Source organism: Pimephales promelas, chromosome 24 (assembly GCF_988280905.1).
Source record: "Pimephales promelas chromosome 24, fPimPro1.hap1.1, whole genome shotgun sequence".
Lineage (NCBI taxonomy): Eukaryota > Metazoa > Chordata > Actinopteri > Cypriniformes > Leuciscidae > Pimephales > Pimephales promelas.
The window spans coordinates 12,001,474-12,015,579 of NC_142792.1; the positions used below are offsets into that span (position 1 = coordinate 12,001,474).

The 14,106-nt window shown below is 38.1% G+C and overlaps 1 protein-coding gene across 4 annotated transcripts in view; it reads right to left on the bottom strand.

Annotated features, from left to right (window-relative positions):
• Positions 1-14,106, bottom strand: part of syt1a (synaptotagmin Ia) — a 170,187-nt gene that overhangs the window by 77,505 nt on the left and 78,576 nt on the right. For all 4 annotated transcript variants that reach the window (XM_039663316.2, XM_039663287.2, XM_039663325.2 and 1 more), the window contains exon 3: positions 6,220-6,302. The gene's annotated coding sequence lies outside the window, so the exon portion shown is untranslated. The remainder of the gene's footprint in view (positions 1-6,219; positions 6,303-14,106) is intronic.

The window sequence follows — 14,106 nt, forward strand, 5'->3', positions numbered from 1 at the left end:
TTAATGCAGATATAGTCAGACTGGGCAGACTGGAGATGCTGTTATTTTTCCTTTGCCCATCCTGGTTTAATGCCTGCTAACAAGGCCAGTGTAAACCAGTTTGAATTTTAGTCATTTTTGTACTTGTAGATAAAAGCATCGTTCTTCAAAGATGCAAGATATAGTAGGATTCCTTAGTCCTCCAGCATCTGATGAACACCTTGTGCTCTCCACGTTAGTGAGGAAGACTGAGGAAGTCGGTCCCACTGGGATCAATTTAATGGAGGCATCAGAGAGTTGGAGTGAGCTGCTGTGATTTAGCGTCTACAAGAGCCGCCTCATTGGCCATTCCACTCAGGATGAGTGATTAAGACTTTTCACAGCCCCACTTTGACCCGACGACCTCAGACTGAGGAGAACTCCACAATCATACCGCAAACAAAAGCTCTCATTTAAATACAATATATGTAATAAACTCATATATAGTGCCTCACTCTTATTTGTACAACACATTTGAAACTCTATATCATCATGGAAGAGTTATATGTAAGTCATTACATCTATGAATTGCATTTTTTATATTTTAAAGGGGGGGTTGATTGCGATTTCACTTTTTTTCTCTTTTAAATAGTGTGTAATGTTGCTGTTGGTGCATGAACAGTATCTGCAAAGTTGCAGCGCTGAAAGTTCAACGTAAACATAGATATCTTAAAAAAAAAAATCAGGAAGTTTAATGCCTACAAAAACAACTCAAATGGGACTACAACTAGATACTTCTCAGGTTTTATACGTAACTAACCCATAAATTTACATCAACCCTCCCTGCGGAATATGCAAAAAAGGAGGGCATGGCCATATTTTTGCGGCTTTGTCGAAGAGGAAATACTCAGTCTGGACAGGTGAGACCATGTTTATGGTCTCTACGGCAGACTCGCCGCTGTGGATTGGGTGGAGGATAAGGTCGGCTTTGGAGAGCACTCATTAAATCCGTTTGTCAAGAGTCTGATAATTAAATTATCATGATGAGTGACGTCCATTCAAGTGTTTGTGGATGAAGGCCTCTAGAAACAATGGCTCTGAACACACACATTCAGTTGCGTCAAAACAAACAAATATGATCATGTTGAAAGTCTTGGACTACGATGAAACAGGAAGAGAGAGTGTTGAGGGAAGAAAGAGAGGGACTGAGAGTGACAGAGGCAAGTGATAGAACCTGGAGCAATGGAGAGAGCAAGCACAAGGGAGAGAGAAAAGAGAGAAACCCACAACAATATTAAAATCCGAGAACATTACAGTTAGTATAACCTAAGATTGGGGGAAAATTAACATTGATGAAATTAACATTTAAACGTTTGGTGTCTGTAATATTGGGAGTCTCTTATGCTCACTTAAGCATAAGACACAGTAAAAACAGTAAAACTGAAATATTATTACCATTTAAAAGACCTTTTTTTCTATTTTAAAATGTAGTTTATTCCTGTAATTTATTCTTTATTCACAATTTTAATCTGCCAAAGTCCTCAGTGTCACGTGATCCCTCAGATATAATTCTATGTTGATTTGGTGAACATCAACAAAAATCTTAATATCAATTTTGAAAGTTTGTATTATTATAAAATGTCTTAACTGTAATTTTGGATCAATTTAATGTTTCTTTTCTAAAAAAAAAAATGTTAATTAAAAATTGTAATTGACCCCAAACTATATATAATAGATTTTGTTTGATTATAGACCTATGTGTCATGCGTTTACTTGAATTGGTATCAACTCTTTACTACATTCTTTCATTTGTAGAGAGTAAAAAAAAACACACTTTTGAGAGTTACATAAGGTTACATAGGTTCAGTAAATGAAAACTGAATTTTCTTTTTGAGTGCATTTAAAAATGACCTGTTTTTCAACATTCTGTTCAACATTCAAGTGTTTCTAAAGCAGTGAACTAGATGATGGAATCTGTTCTCATTGCCATACAGTAATATTACAATGCTTTTCACATCCGTAATTGCCTGCCAGTCCGAAATGATGAGAGATGCCAGGTTAAAATCTACTCTTATAGGCTTAAGTCATCATAGCATATATTGGTTTTCCTCTTTCTCAGAGGCCTTTGCAAAAGAAAAGGCAAAATGGTGGCTGGAAGCACACATGCGAGCGCAGCAGGTGATGCATGTGTGAGAGAACACAGTATTTTAGCACTCCCCAGGATCCAGTATTAAGTAAACTAATGACCCAACAACACAGCCAGGCCTTGGTAATATATCATGATGCCTAAACGAATGGCCCTGTCCCACAGCAATGAGACATCGATAGATTCCTTGTAAAACACAGCAGTTGTGTGCGGAAACCTTCATAATGGGAAAACGTGCTTAAACATGTAAGTGGGTCATTGTGGAAGGATCAATAACACTTGCTTTTTGTTGAAGTCAAGATGAAATCACAATGAACCTCATTTACTTTCTTAATATACATGGTCAATACGATGGTTTGGCATGAAAAGTTGGTCCGATTTTCACATGTGATTTGTCTGTTCAAATCAATGTTCAATAAATGGCAGACAGGCTAAACTAAAATAATTCACTCTGTAACAGGAGGTAGCGCTTTTAAAACAGTCGATATACCCCAGTTACTTCAGGAAACACAAAGTGCTGCACAACTTTCTGACATATGCTTGTCACAGAGAAGAAAGGCTGTTTAGATATATGCAGTTTTTTAAATAACACCAAATACCAAACACAAGAGTATAGATACCAGAGCCGGTTCAGGATTCCCCCACTATTCTTCATTGTCAAAAAAAGAGAATAAAATAGCCTACAGGACCCCGAAAAGAACTGGAGAAAACGTCCTGCTATTTGGAGGTAAGTGTTGATTGTAGGCAGCCTACCAGTAATTTCCTGTATATGGTCATTAAATTATTCTATTCAATCTGAAAAGAGAAAAACTGTCAAAGTCTGTCAAAAACTGTCACTTTGCTTTAACAAATGGTAAATGAGGGTTTTGGCAAGATATCACCTTTTTTTTTTGTGGTAGTGGTTTATGGCACATGTAGACACTTGGTACTGTACAATATTAATTCACAAAGAGTCGTACGTTTGAATATGTACTAGAAACAATTTTGACATACTGTATAGTACTGATACAGTGCTAATCCTCATTTACTGTTCAAAAATAGTATTGGTTCAATACAGGATTTAGGCAGGCTAATGTAAACTATGATGTGTAAGCGGCCATCAGACGCAAGTGTAATAATGAGTAGCTCATCAGAAAATGGAACATAATGTGTAATTTGTATTTATATATAAAGGGTCAGTATGACCAATGGTCTAATAATGTTTTTTGTTCACTGTTTTTTCAGTGTTCTTTTAAAGGAAAACATGGTAAGTTTATTTTGTTCAGTTTTTTGGAAACCATCTGAAGTTTAAATAAAACCGTTGGACTTGTTAATGAAATATGTCTCTTCATAGAGATGTGGTTACATTTATTAATAATTTTTTGGCCTTGAAAAAAAATGCATTCAGCATTGGGAAAAAGTCCCACAAGTAATTCATTAAAATGAAGTTAAATGGTAGCACATTTATAATACTGTTTTGTGTAAGATTGTGCAACATTCAAAGTATTTTGTACAAAGTATAGCTAAGTAATAACAAAGTGTATTGTTATTGAATACAAAATGTCCAATTTGTAGTATTTGGAATAAGCCAAAGGTATTACTGAGCATATAATATTACCTGTAAAATAATATTATATCTAATAATATTGCGTGTGTGCTTAGACATACACATAATACATTTGTAATTTACTTACAACACAAATAAAGTACACTTTAATAACACTAATAAAGGATGTAATTAGTCCCTACACAGGCATGCTAAGTATACTTGAAGTTGTTCCATTTAAGCACATAAAAGTACACTAAATAGACTTAAAATTATGCTTTGCTACAATTTAGTTACTAATATATTGATAATTAGCCTGACTGCAAATATACTCAGCATATTCATTTTTCACCAGGGCAGTTCAAATGAATGAATCTATTAGGAATTTCCCTTGTTAAAAAGTAATGCACTTAGAAGTTGCATTAAACATACACTTGTAGTGTACTTAAAGTACTGTTTATTAAAAAAAATATAATATTAATTTAATAAATGGGCACTTATGTATGCTTATGAAAGTATGAGTCTACTTTTATGAATATGTTTCTTATCACACTTTATACGTGCATTTTTTAAAAGTGCACATTGTAATAATGTTGATGTGCTGACTAACATTCTAAAGCATACTACAGAAGTGTGTTTCTTTTTCACAAGGGTTACAACCTTGGCTTCTAGCTTCATGCTATAATGCTACTAACACTAGTTTAGGTTGAGGATGCGAAAAGAAAGTACGAGAAGTGTAAGAACAACTGTGAGCTCTTGTTTTTAACCTCATTGGCTGTAATAGCCAGCATTGAATTGCGTTGTCGTCACGGCTGTGTAGAAGACCCTGCAGGGATAAATGTGGTGGCGTGAGAGTTCCCTGCCCAGCTGAAGCATCCACCGTTCACCTTCAAGCCCACGCTCTGCCACTTTGGATATGTCATGACCAATAACGATGAAAAATTGGACTGTTCGCGCCAATCCTGCTCTGAAACCAGACTCAGAGTCCTTCTGCACTTGCCTAAAGGTGCAGAGCCCATTGCGTTCAAAACAAAATGGCATTTTAACAAGGTCTGAATCAAACACAATGCCTCCCCAAATGGCTACTCAGCTTCCATTACCAGGCCGGATGCTAACACAAGATGCTAAGCTTGCAGGATTATAATGTTACTAATGACAATCAGAGCCTTTAACCTGCAGGTTTACACAAGTGTTAACTAATTCTTTGCGCAATTAAAATCCACAATAAATAATATATATATATATATATATATATATATATATATATATATATATATATGCGTTTGCAGGTCTATTAACCTTCTTCTTTGAACATGTGCATGGTCTGACCTCACATAGTACAGTCTCGCATTGTCCTTGCAGAATGTGTGGACTATTCTACCTACTCAGTTCGAAACTTTGAAGGACAACACATTGTTTACTGAAACGGAATGAAAAGATCAGAGAACCACATAAATGTTGACATTAAACGACATTAAGAACCACTGAAATCCTTTCTTTATCCTTTATCAATACCAACTGTTTAAACTTTTAAACTTTTTCTGCTGCTGAAGGGTAAAATCCAGCATTTTCAATGTTGACGTCCCCCTTCACCTAAGGTATTTTAATATTTTCTTGGCAGCTTGACTATCCATATTTCAATAAGCTGTGCTTGTGTCTTCTCCATCCAGAGAGCGAAATCAATATTGCATTAGTCAAACTATTTAACCCATGAAGGGGAAACAGATAGCTATAAGTCACACAATCCTTTTTTTTTTTTTTAACTCCAGCACCTCCCACATGAGAGCAAATAGTCTGCTGTGAAATTGGGTTGCAGCTTTTGCATTTGACATATTGAATGAGGATGACAGATTGTCAGAGGTAGAGCACACTGTTTTTGTTTTATTTGGAGCATGTATTGATTTCCTCAGTGACTCCGAATGAGGTATTTGAACCAGGTGGAGGTCTTGGTGTGTGCCCTGCTGAAAAGACCAGTCATCAGACTATGTATAGGGGACACTGCTTGACTAGCTTAACCACCAGGATTACCTTGGACAATTGAGTTCTGCTGGTCAAGAGCATGTTTATGTGTCCTAAGTAGTCAGGTCAGGTTTAACTGACTTCCATGATTTTTGATAAGTACATAATTGAATAAATGGTAATTGAAAAAAAGTAATTGAAAACCTGACCTGACTGCTTTTTATGTTTTATTATGTTCCTTGCAAACCTTAAAGTATTTTGTCCTATAACAGAATGTTAAGCTCATTTAAAAATGGCAAGAAAATGTACCATACCAAAACATCAAAATATGATTCTAACATTATATATTTATTAAAATTGGTGTGTGCCATGTGGCTGTGCGAATTAGCCACGCATGAGGCATGTCTGGTGTGTATGGCTTGTTTAGATGCCGTGTGCAGTGGTTGGCTGGGTGGCAGGTGATAAAGGGTGAGTGGACAGATATGGGATGAAAGCCGTGCAGGTGTTTGGCTGTGAATGGACAGGGAACCTCTCCAGCCCCCTGGCATTTCTAATGAAACCAAACGGATGCATGCGTATCTCTCTGTGTGTGTACGTCTCTAGTCTTTGAAGCCACGTGACAAAGACTAACCTTTAACTCAAGGTAGCTTGCTGCTGAAGCTGGCCTCAGACTTTCTCTCTCACCGAAGTCACAGGGAGCAGCGTTCTTCTAATCTGCAAACGAAAGAGCAGAGGTCAACGAAAACTTATATTGTATAATAATATTTACATCTATACATAAAGAAAATCCTGAAACCAATTAACATTTCCTACGACCACAAACTATTTAAAAAGCCTACTTTCATTACTTGTTAATGTTTCTTGGCCAAATAATTGATGAAAAAGGAAAGTTCATCAAATCAGGATAAATAAATACAGCTCAAGTCTTGCTTAACTTGTGCAACATACTGTGCTAGGAGGAAACAGGAAAATGTTCTTATGGCACAATCAATAGACTCAAATGCAAGCATTAAGAAATAACCCATAAAACCAGTGTCATTTCCTCCTGTTGATTTTCCAATCAGCTAGGTAATCTCACTCTCTCAGTGGGGTAGACGAGTTCGGTATCGACAGGTCGGTTTCACAGCTGACGTCTTGCGTGTTCATTTGCGGGCTGCTTGAATTGTGTAATGTGCTGTGGAACTGAGATAAAGAGCATTCTAAGATCTCCGCACCACAGGTGCTTCCTGTCACTGGGGCATAAAAGCTAAAAATGCTGCCCATAGAGCAGGTGAATTAGGATGGAGAAACAACACTTCACCCTAAAGAAGGACTCTGGGATAGTTATATACTCACTCTCATGTCTTTCTAAACCTGACAACAACAACTAAAAACAACCCACAAAAAACACCACAGTAGTAGTCTATATAAATTGTGCATTATATTGCAAGGAAGTCATAAGATAGATGTGGGTGAGGAACAGACTGAAATTTAAGACATTAGCTGCATCTGATATCTCATACAGTCTGAGCAGGTACTACATTTGGTTAAATAGTTCAGTACCATTAAAAAGTATGTTCTATATAGTACTGTATTAATGTGAATAGTAAGAATCAAAACTGGATGTACAACATCTGCCATGGCTTTATCGTGTAACTCACGGCGCTGATTGCATTAAATCCCTGCCATCCATAATGTAACTCCTAGTAAAGTAGAATCTGTGTTAAAGTATTAGATCATCCAGACATTTTTCACCAACTGTCTTTTGAATATGATTTCGGACATACTACTCTTTTGGTATACTGTTTTTCACATACTATTTAGCAGTGATTGAAAGTAATCCCCTCCACTGTACTGTAGCTTTCAAACGTCATTTGTGCATCTGCATATTGCAACTAGCAAGTCACATTCTCTTATGATATATGAGAAACCATTGCCATTTGATGATTCATGGACAGTCTTTTCATTGAATCTGTTGATCTGGTTCACATCTGTTCATGAATCAGTCTGATCAAGTTCACTAATCAACTCAATGATTCAGTAGCAGCAGATCGTTAGTTAACAGCTCACTGGAGGGGAAGATTTTCAGTGAATAATAACTTTAGTGTTGCGAATTATTAATGAATTTGTGTTTGTTTCTCACACAAAGCAATCACGTGGCCTCAGAAGATTTGGAAAATAGTATAGACTACAATTATGGAGCTTGTTTGGTGTTTTTAGCCACAGTCACTATGATCTACTGTATTGAAATTAGTGCAGCATGCAGCGATTCTTCAAAATTGTTATTTTGTTCTCACGTAGGAAAAAAATACGTGAGAACATGATGATGTTAATAATAACAAACTTTTCATTTATGGATGAACTGAATGTTTTTAAGATGACACATGATTCTACAGAAAGCAAACAGCAAATTATTTTCAGAGTGCATTTGATTAAAGCTATTTGAATGCTAGGATGAACTGTGCTATTCAACGGACAGCATGTTACTGCCAAGCAGAACAGATTGCTGAGGTAACTATTTTAAGTAATCAAATGGGCAAGCTCACACAGACTAGATCGCTTTCGTCTTTCTTTAATGTGAAAATAAAAAAGTGATTTGTCTTTGTCAGTGGTGAAGCCCAGTTATTGATAACATGGAGTGCATTTAGAGCAGCAAAAGCTATGAGAAAGAGAAACCCATTGAGGGAAGGGGAAGAAACAGAGTTTCTCATCCATATCCCCTCTCCTTGGAGGCTCTTTATCTAGGCTTTGATGCACAGATTAAAAGCTATTACTTTAGACTGGCAGGTGCGGAAAGGCAATGCATGGAAAGACAATCACATATGGAAAAAAAAAAAGACAACAAAAGCCTGGCATTTTATCAGTCGAATAAATTATACCTTGCTGGCAATGGGACAAAAATTCCAAGGTCTACTAAATGATTTCCTTGCATCAACATAAATGGGGGAAATCACGAAGAAGGAAGTGCACCCGCTGTTACAGTTTACTTGCACACTGTCTGCATGGTTTAAGTGCCGATTCACCAAAGACATTATGCTAATCAGATGACAGCGCAAACATTGCCAGCACAAATCCATCCTGTGAATTGGTTCTGAGTGCTGGGTTGTGACGGATGCAGCAGATTTCCATGATTTGGCATATTTTACTGAAACGGCACAGCATCACTCCTGCATGATTCAGACACATTTGAAGCTGCTGTCATGATCAGAAAATGTACACAAACAAATAAGATTTTAAATAAATACACTACAATTTAAATGTCTGTGGTGGGAAAGATTTATAACATTTCAGAATGAAGTCTTTTTAGCTAACCATAGCTGCATTTATTTGATCAAAAATACAGTAAAAACAATATTTTAATGCTTAATGTTTTTTTTGTTTTTTTGCTGTTCTTTATAACACTCTAAGGGCCCTATATTACACAGTTGTATAATTGACTTTGTACACCGACGCATGTATCATTCCTATTTTTCACCCGACGCACAGCGGACTTTCCCCTCCACAGATGCACGTTGGTAAATTAGGGAATGAACCTGCGCTCCCAGGGGCGTTTCAGCGAAAAGATTAGATGTGTTCCGGCGCAAACGTTCCCTGGTGCTATTTTGCAGTTCCAGAAAACAATTCCGCCACAGACCAGGAAATAACTAGTCTAAAGTCGGTGCACGTTATTCAGATGTTATTCTGTAGAATAACCAATTAGGTAGAACACACACACACACACACACACACACACACACATATATATACAGTATATATATATATATATATATGTGTGTGTGTGTGTGGGGCAGCAGCATAGATGCCCAGACTTCCCTCTCCCTAGACACTTCCTCCAGCTCTTCCGGGGGGACATCGGGCCATTCCTAGGCCAGCCAGGAGACATAGTCCCTCCTTTCAAGTAAAAATAACATGTTTACTAATGTAAGTGTGAGTATAAATGAACGGCACGCGCTGTTCAACTGTAGTAAACAACAGCACGTGCCTGTGCCGTTCATTCATTCAGACATGCGATTCATAGTCTTTCGAGGTTTACTGACACTATTCCACATCGCGATTAGAACAAAGCACTAATAGAATAAATAACTTACTTTCAAGAAATGAAACTACCAGCACTTCTTAGGTATGTTTTTCCAGGATTTTTAGATAGTATTATTTCTCACGACATAAAGTAAAATTTTCTTATTAAACTTGATGTTTTTTATCCAGCTGTTGCGGGCGTTGACATGTATGCTTGGCTTGCCTCAGATTATTTGTGTTTGAATAATAGCACCAGCTCTCAGTGGGCGTGGTCACATTAACATTGATTTGGGTATAATGATCTGAAAAGAAAATTACTGATCTCTCTCTTTTCGTACAGATTACATAAACTAAGAATATTATTATTATTATTTTTTTTTTATAAAAAATCAAAAAGTTTTATGAAAACTTGTTTCATGTTTTTTTTCTTTATTTGGTGAAAACCATATCACTTTGTTTTAATTTGTCCGGGAAAAAGTGGATGGTTACCCCTACTACTCAGCTTTCTGCCTACTAAAATTGTTTGGTGAATATGCCTTTCAGTTTTGCAGATTTGTCAACAAGGTAGAACATGGTTCCCATATTTTTTTGTGTAAAAAAACTTTATGTAAACTGCTGAAGATCAACACATAATTAGAACAAGAATGAATGTTTGATATTGACCCACACTTTGCGGAGTACTTTCTGAATCACTTGTCTCGGTTGGTTGGCTGTGGTCGTGTTCCAGCTTTGAGTCCATTAGAGTTGCTTTGAAACTACTTATGCGAGGTCTGAACCACTGCCAGAACGCACAGCTGGTTCGGTGTGTAAATCAACTGTATAATGTAGAGGCTGTAAGCATGAGAATGCTCAGCCTCCCTGCCCACCAATCAATGAAGCGCTAGCAATCTGACAGCTCCTACCGACAAGCTCTTGAAACAAACGACACCAGTGACACAATGACGGTCCCTGAAGCCCATTTGTCTGCTGTCTACCTCACCAGTTAATTAGTTTCAACCGTTTTTTATGTTTGTGGCCATGAAAGAATGACTTGTCATTCAACATCCCTGTCTCTTATAGTTTCCTTTCATAACTGGCTTCTCTCTTCATCCCTATTTCTTTCATTCCTTCAGTTCAGCTCTACTTCATTGTTTCTGTTTGGGAAGCTTTCGTGTCCTCATTCACGCTCGTATAGTTCTTGACGAAAATGGGGTCGCATTAAAAAAAGAATGAGATGTCAATGTTAAATTTGGTAACATATTGCCATGTGGTTTAAGTCAGCCTTCTATTTACTCTTACATTTTAGTCTTTTGAATATTTTCAGATCTAGTCTAGCTAAACTATTTCATTTAGACTATGTGAAGTAGTTTTGTTTGCAAAAATGACACATTAGTACACGTTATTCACATTAGCTCAATTTTGGCTACATTTCACGACCAAGAAAGGTTCATTGTCCATTGTCAATAGTGTAGCAATGTATGAAGCCCAGCTCACACTGTTAGTCAATATAGCGAATTACGTTGTTCGACTTGTACCCATTGTTGTTTGGGTAAATCTTACACCACATCATCACGTGGATTCCTTGTGAAATGAATGGATTTTGCCTGCAAAAATTAAACTGCACCTTAAGGGTTTTCAAAACCCAACACCTGATTTATTTCATAGATATGCATAGCAGAAAAGAAAATTATGTTGTTAATTTACTTTAATCAGCTCAGATAGTGTGGCTTTTGTGATCTCAAAAATAAGTTCATAATTTCAGAGATGTAGGTGTAAGTTCTTCGGACTTCACTAGTGCATAACCACCTTAGCAACCACCTAGCATCACAGCATTGAGTTTAATGCACTCACATTCTCTTATTTCTTTTTCCTGTCAAACAGTGTGATTTACATGCTTTGTTTTTGCTCCATCATCTGTACCTCAGCGAAGCATTTCTCATCACATGCCTGTGCACAGCATTCCTTTGAAAGGTCCATGATTGTAATATAACTGAAGCTTGTCTTGAGTTATGTTAGCCTACAAGCAGCCAGAATTCATTTACACGCTATCATGAGGTCACCCAGAGCAACCGCTGCAGATGGCACTGTGACATATTTCATATCCATGTGATTCAGAACAGAGGAAAGGGGATTAAACTCAATCCATGTATTTTAATTGCTTTCACGTCCCGATATGTAACAACAAGCAAAGGAGATGGTGACAACAACTCTTTGGCCTTTGATTCAAAGCTGTGTAGGAGCAGTAGTGTGTATGACAGCAGAGATATTGCGATTATAATGCAGTTTGAGCTTTGAGCGGTAGAGCCTGCTGACCCATGTGAGTTGCCACTGCCAATTGTGACAGGCATCCATTTGATGATTATCCAGAGAGACACCCAAGACCCAGTTATGTCTGTTGGTGTGCATGTAGGCCCATGTAGTACATAGATACATCCTATACTATTTCTAAAGATAGAGACCCCCCAAAAATACACAAGCTTTCATTTTTGAGGGTATTATAATGTTACACTCATAGGTGACATTTAGAATGGTCCTGTCACTCTCAGTCATGGCTAATTTTGTCCCCAACAATTTATGAAATGGCTCACAGCAGAGATGTGACTAAAAGAGAAGCAGCACGAGCAGTTTCACTGCATCTGTTAAAACGAGTGAAGATCTGGTGCTAGAATTTATTTGTAATGTTTTATATTGTCAAAAGTGTTGAAAAAGGGGACAGCGGCAATGTTCTCTACCCACACTCCATTATTTCGATTTTCACAGCTCACATCTATTCAAGTGAAACCACTAGGCAAAATTCAAACAAATGTGTTTCTGCAGCAAAAATAAATCCACTGACTTACAGCTGCAATTTGGTATTAAAATACAAAATTATATTTGGCCAGATTAGAAGCACCACCAGTGCTTAATGCTTTATTAAAGGTTCCTAATTTTGTTTTGAGGTCTACTTCAATGGGTTTAAATGCATCCAAGAAAAAAAAAAAAAACACTTTAATTTTCTCATAATATACATTGCACATCACCCAATTTCTCAAAGAGTCTGAAAACGGTTCCTTCAAAGACAGGCTGCGTTCCTGGTAGCTATAGATGGACTATCCTGCCCCCATGCCTAGATCCAGCCCAGATCGAAGATCCAATCTCTCTTAACCCCTTCTTTTTGAGAGCCTACTCTACTCTGATTGGTCAGACAGCCCAGTCTATTGTGATTAGTTAACCACTTACAGGGCACGTCAGAACCGAAACACTATTACCATGTGAATTTCAGATTTTGAAGTTTTCTCAATGCTTGGTTCTGTCAGTTTTTCCATATCAATTCCAACTCGAGTCCTCATCATTTTGAAATGGATGCAAAGTGTATATGCAGCGCTGAATAAAGCGTATTTTCGACATCGAACAATCTCTTCCATGCCTCAGCAACAACATGAGAGTCAAAGTAGACATTGTTTGAAGGAAGCCAATGAAAAGCTAAATTTGTTAGTGTTGTATGGGTATGTAACAGGAAGTGAGACTGGAATTGCTGATGACTTGTTTCAGCAGTTCAGAATCGCTTTTATTAAGGAGACAGTCCCTTTATTTGTTGTGCCCTTATATAAAGCATAATATAAAAAGCATAATATAGAGCCAAATCAAACAAAGCAGTTAAAAGGCACTGTGACCGAAACTGACCATATAACTTCAGTTCTCTTAGGAGAATTTATCTCGTACTGCGCAATATCTTACGCTACGACATAGGCAAGACGGCTCGCGTGCCTATTGGGTATCCTGCGGCAACTGCAGCAGCCTATTGAGAGAGGCCATTGGTGACGTCAGAACCAATGGGGGCACTTCACAACCACTACGCCACCTCCAGCCAAAGCGGGACAAGCTTTGAAAATATAGCTCGATGGGCTGATACACTCTGTTTTTCAACTCTAAGTTCAGGCATGGATCTGGAGTGAAGAACCCACGCCGTCTGAGAAAAAGCTTTCTGCGGGACGAGCCTTTGCATCTGAAACCGCTGGCCTTCTTCTCGCCGCCTTCAGTCGCCCTACCTGCTACGCTTTCTGGCGTTTATATCCTTTTAGGGCCGGTTCACATATCACGTCTTTTGCGCTCTCAAGTTCGTTATTTCAAATATAGGCGCGTGGTATGCGCGCTCATAATGGAAGCGACGCGGTCGCAGTGAGATGCGCTCGGTTTTTCTAAGCGCGTCCGCGCTGCGTCGAGATAAAAAACATCTCAACTTTTCAGAATGCCGCCAGCGCACCATAAGCACACAATAGGTCATGTGACAAAAACCAACCAGAGCACAACCGCCCTAGCGTTTTGGAAAAAGGAGAATGCGGCGCGCCCAGCGTTTTCTACGCGTTTTAGGCGCTATATGTGAATCCGGCCTTAGTCTGCCGAGTGTGTGTTTGCTGCTGCAACTCACACTCTCTCTATCTAAAAGAGCAGCGATTTTAGAAAAAAGATGCCTCGTTGCCCATGGTAACTCTGAGGACTCGCCTGTTTTTTTTCTCTGAGGACGGTGAGGATTAGGCGAGCTCTGTGGACCTCCACCCTGGCC